This window comes from Lactuca serriola, chromosome 8 (assembly GCF_051521515.1).
Source record: "Lactuca serriola cultivar US96UC23 chromosome 8, Lser_US96UC23_V15, whole genome shotgun sequence".
NCBI lineage: Eukaryota > Viridiplantae > Streptophyta > Magnoliopsida > Asterales > Asteraceae > Lactuca > Lactuca serriola.
Window position 1 is genome coordinate 76,631,463 of NC_136415.1, and position 6,000 is coordinate 76,637,462.

The following is a 6,000-nucleotide window of genomic DNA, read 5'->3' on the forward strand; positions in this document are numbered from 1 at the left end:
CCTATTTAAAGGACTTATCAGCCCCAAGCCGGCCCCCATTGACCCTTAAAGCCCTGTATCTCTCGTTCTAAGCTATTTCTTTGAGAGTTTGAGGTAAGTGGGTGTGTTTTTGAAGGCTTTGAAAGAGGAAGGAAGTAGATCCAGAAGAAGGGAAGCCATCCAAGCATTATTTGTGTCCTTCCAGCAGTTCCTTTGAGGTATAACCCGTTTTCCCCTTGATTCTATGCTTAAAACTTCATTTGGGTCCTTCTTGGTCATTTCCCCAAGCTTGTATGTGCATTGTATGTTGTAATAAGGTGTTTGGCCTTTGGATCTAGGCAAGATTGAGCTCCAGGGGCTCAGATATGTTAGCTTTTTGGCCCCATGTTGCTTGTTAGTCCTAGATCTACTCTTTTGAGACATTTTGAGCCCTAAAATCCATATTGGTGAATATCCACACGTAAAGTTGGAAACTTTACGTGTGATTCGTGTCCTAGAAGTCCAGATCTATGAATGGCATGGACTGGAATCGAGCAAATCGGTATATTTAAGGAGTGCATGGCAACGACTCGGCGAGTCGTTCATGTGACTCGGCAAGTCTGCTCGCGAGTCTCCGAGTTTGTCCCCCTTTTTGTAGTGTCGAGTGAGCAGTGAGTCACAGAGTGTGACTCAGTGAGTCGGAAGCTTAACCCATCTATGGAGGTACTCGGCGAGTCGATGCCCCGACTCGGCGAGTTCAAGGCAATCTCCTTAGATCAAGAACAGACTCGACGAGTTGTTCATACAACTCGGCGAGTCTTAGCATGAGTGTTCTTCGGATGAAGATGGACTCGACGAGTTCTTCATACAACTCGGCGAGTAGGATGAATGACTTGAATATTGGTCATGAAGGCGAACCCGTCGAGTCGTCGCCTAACTCGACGGGTAGGATCGGGATTCAGGGCAGTCGTTTGCGTAGGGACTCGGCGAGTCGGAAAGCCAACTCGGCGAGTCGAGGTCAACTGAAAGTTGACTCTGACTTTGACTTAGGGCAAGGTCAGGGGTAAAATGGTCATTTTACCCAAGGTCAGTGAGCAGTGTTTGATTGAGTATATTGTGGGAATTGCAGCCGGAGGGTTTCCGGAGCAGCAACAGCAGTAGTAGGTGATCAGTTCCCACACAGACCAGCAGCTATTTCGAGGTGAGTTTCCTTTCCAGTAGGAACGGGTCTAAGGCACCAAGGCCGACCCGTGTAGACGAGATGCTAGTACTACAGTGTGGGCCGAGCCCGTATCTCTGTTGTAGTTAAGTATGATATATGTGTTAACATGATATAATTGCTTATACTTGTTGTCTGTGTGATACTTGTATGTTATGGGTTGGTGGTTGAGTGTGGGCAGGGCCCGTATCTCTCCGAGGTCGGAGTGTGGGCAGGGCCCGTATCTCCCAGATAGCGAAGTGTGGGCAGGGCCCGTATCTTCACAAGTGTGGGCGAGGCCCGTATCTCCCGGCTAGCGAAGTGTGGGCAGGGCCCGTATCTTCCCGAGTGTGGGCAAGGCCCGTAACTCCTAGCTGAATAATGATTGTTATATGTTGCATGGTATGTGGTATTATGGGGGAACTCACTAAGCCTTGTGCTTACAGTTTTCAGTTTGGTTTCAGGTACCTCCTCAGCTAGGGGAAAGGAGCCGGCGCGGTAGCGGCACGTCACGCACACACTCTCCGATTTCCGCATTTACGAGCTTCACTGGGATTTGTACTCTGATATTTTAATTAAATGTATGAATTGGTTTTTAGACACGGTTCACTGGTGTGATATTTTGATCAGACAATGTTTTAGCCTTTTATATTTTCTAAAAGTAATGTTTTTAAAACGAAATTTTTGGTCATGAAAATTGGGTCATTACAAGTTGGTATCAGAGCCCTGGTTTGAGGGATTCGGACACACCTTCGGGGGTGTCTGAACTCAAATCGAGGGATTAAAAGAGTTTCTAAAAGAAAATGTTTTCGAAAATTGAGAAAAGAATTTTGAGAAAGAACGAAGTGTGTGATGTGCGCGACCGGCCGAGCTCGAGTAAGTATTCCCCAAAGTACCCATACAAGTTTATGTTATGTTTATCAGCTTTCGTAGAACAGCATGCTAGAATAGGACTAAGGATCTAGGAATGATGCCTTATGTGCCTGCTATTGTGTTTTGGTTGTATGAAAGTTGCATGCTAGTTATCGGGTAGACAGTAAGTAGGATAGCCTGATTAGGTTATGCCTGGTAGTATGAGCTTAGCACTTTATGCTAGCTCAGTTCCTGAAGGTGATAGAGTTAGTTGAGATTGTTACCCCTTATCTGAATGCTGCTTGCTTCGTGCTTCGTGGGACTCTGAATAATGGGAGTTAGCCATTAGGCGAATGCGTCACGCCACGTGTGACCAGGGTTGAATAATCTTAGAGTGCCGGATTTGATCCTACTGCGCAGCTCTTGTTTGAGTCCAACCGTTGTAGGACTTGTCGGATACTCGAAGAATTATTTGGGCCTCGTCACATGTGATGGTATTCGGGTAATGGCTAACTGGCATTACAAGGAGGCCTGTAGCAGCTGAGGACTGGTTAGAGTGGAACTAGAGATTTCCCTAGGGCAAGCCTAGGATGAGTATAGCAGTGACCAGCAATAGTGAAAGGGATCTGGTGGAGTCGAGGCAATCCTTGAAGAAGGTACGGATAGATGTGGAAGGTAGTATGGGCCCGTACTACTGAAAGCAGAGGATCCGTACCCGAACCAAGGATGGCCAAGATAAGACCAAGGAACTTGTAAGTAGATGTGATCCCTCAGGGAGTATCAGTATCACTAATGATTGTTGTGATGTATTGCAGAATGGTGGTACTCCGATCGAGGCCGGTAGATGGCGGCTCAGGAGAGGGGTCAGGTTCGGGATCAGGTTCCGAGCCAATTGATGAGGGGCTACGCGAGTTCATCGCGTCAGAGATCACCAGGGGTATCCTTGAGTCGACTCCCATTATCTTTGGGTCGATCAAGGAAGGGATCATGGAGTTGATGGAGGATCGCCTTCGGGCATTCAGGAGTGATATGGCATCTAGCCAGTCAGGATCTCGCACGCTGTCCTTCAAGGACTTCAGGGGCAGCGGTGCGCCGGATTTCCATGGGGTGAAAGACCCCATTGTTGCCAGGCGATGGATTGCAGACATCGAGTCTGCCCAGTTGACTAGCTTCTGCCCCAAGGGGTCGAAGGTGAGGTATGCAGCGGGATGTCTGCGGGACCGAGCCCGGGATTGGTGGGAGTCAGTGGGTGACTCGTTGGGAGCCTCAACTATCGAGGCTATGACCTGGTCGGACTTTGTGACCAGGTTCAGGGCAGAGTACGCGCCGGCGGTCGAGCTTCAGCAGCTGGCCAGGGAGTTTCTTGACATGAGGCAGACGACGGAGACTGTGGCGGAGATCACCGCCAAGTTCAGGGAGAGGGCTTTGTTGGTGCCCCAGTATGCCGGTGACGAGGACATGAGGAGGACTCGTTACCATGATATGCTACGAGCTGACATCCGGGAGCATGTTAGCTTTTCGGCTTGCCCTACCCTGGACTCCATGATTGCCAGGGCAAGGGAGAGAGAGATAGATTTGGAGCACATCCGGAAACGGAAACTAGAGGAGGGTCAGGCAGGAGGGGCTTCGGGGAAGAAGCCCAAGGGATCAGATGGTAGGCCGAAAGGTCAGTCAGGACCGAGCCGCTGCAGGAAATGCGGCAGGTCGCATGTGGGGGCATGTAGGATGGGTCCAGTTTCAGCTATTCAGACATCGGAGTTGCTGTGTTTTCACTGCAATCAGAGGGGCCACAAGAAGGCCAATTGCCCCCAGTTGACAGTTTCAGCGCCGGTGAAGGCGCCAGCTCCAGCGACCCTGCGGATCACGGATGGTCGGCAGGGCAAGGCAGAGGTGTTGGATAAGGTGTCTAAGTCCATAACTATTTCGGGCTTGTACTTGACCCGACCCGGCATGGTCCATTTGGGTTGCATGGCACCATGCAATTGGTTAGACTAAATGAGAGAAATAACACTTGGAGATTATTAATATATTATAAGTTCTAATATATTAATAATATTATTTGATTAGTTGATCAAAGAATTAATTTGGAATTAATTAAGTGATCAAAGGATAACTAATTAAATATATGGGTTGATTATGTAAATCATCCATATCTTGTATAGTGGGCTAAGAGGCTCCATGGATTATTAAGTTGGGTTCTACCCATAGGATGCTCCATGGATGCTCCATGGGAGTTACAAACCCATGGGTCATGGAAATGAAGAGTCATGACACATTAGGTTTTACATGGTGTAACCCTAGATGTGTCAACACTATATAAGAAGCATATTCTCCACCAAAATCGGTTACACTAAGAAACAAGAGGGCTTGGCCGATTTTAAGAAGTGTGTGTTATCTCAAGAGTCTTTCCAAGAGCATTTGGTGTTGTGTGAAGCATTTGAGGCATCACACTTGGGGTGCTAGGCTCACAAGGTTTCAAGGAACACAAGCAACAACAAGGTAAGTTATTCTATCTATGATTCAAGTTAAAATTGTTCCCCATGTATGCTAGATAGGAATATAACCTTGGAAATTCAACTTTGCATGATAATTAGACAAACATAGATCCAAGGTTATTAGGGTTGCATGTACACTTAGGAAGTGTTAGAATGCTCAAAACCCTTCAGTGGTATCAGAGCCTAGGCTTGTTTGTTTGTTATTTGTGCTTAAAAGCTGAAGAAAGTCGAAAAGTCTGCTGTCTGACTGATGGACTCGGCGAGTCCATGGGGAGGACTCGTCGAGTTCATGTGTATCTTCAACCTACTCGGCGAGTAGGTTTATGCACTCGGCGAGTAGGGTCGACAGAGTGCAGAATTTCGACTTGAGTTGCTGGAAATGGATTAGAATCATTACCCTAAAATGTTTTGGTACTTGAAAACTTGTTTTAGAAGGTGTAATGTCTTTTCTAACTCATTTACAACAACTAGTTATCAAAATTACAAAGATTAAATGTGATTTTGATTCTTGAAAGTGTTAATATTCATATTCTTGTTCTTATGATGTTTAGATGATCATAGGAATTATTTGTAACCTATGTGGTAGATTAATTCATGATCATAATGTGTTTTAATGGAGTCCATAACTTGTCCTCAAGTTATGGAAAACCAAAAGTCTCTTGGATTAAAAACCATTAAAAGAACACAAGAGTTAGGAAAAATGAAAAGTCCTCATTTTATTACTCTATTAAACTCATAAGTTACAAGAAATGAAAAGTTTTGAAAGTTTACAAAACTTGCCCTCAAGTTTTGGAACAAGTAAAGTTAAGTTAAAACTTTAGTTCCAACCCCTAAAATTTTAAAAGTTAAAATTCAACCCTTATACTTATATTATTATGATTTAATAATTATATATATATATATATATATATATATATATATATATATATATGTATAAGAACAAAGTCGTCTTACCGCTAGTACGCCTCATTCACGAAGCCGGTCTATAAGGTGGGTATAAGGTTGTTGCCTATAAAATGGTGACTTAATGGGTGTCCACTCTCACCCACCGCTTGCTTGATCGGTGGAGGGTCGTTAGCCGAACGGGTAAGACAAGGACTTATTAATTCTCATTCAAAGTATGATGAATATTATAAAGTAACTAAATGTTTTATTAAATTCCCAATCTTAGTTACTTTAGGAAAAATGTGAATAAGGTGCTATTCCATGAAATTACACTTTACACTTTGATTAAGTCGTTGGTGGAGCGTGTGTGGTTAACCGGCACACTAACTTGGACTTAACAAGGTAGGTAAAGGGTGACTTAGGGTTTATTATAGTATCGATGGAGCGTGTGTGGTTAACCGGCACATCGATTGAGTGATAAACTTTAAGGGTACCAAGTGATTTGCATGGTTACTTCACACCTCGTTTTGTGATCCTCGGTATCCCAATCACAAAACTTGGAGGGCACACTCGAGATTGAAACATGCCTTTGAAAAGTTCATTGAATCTCAA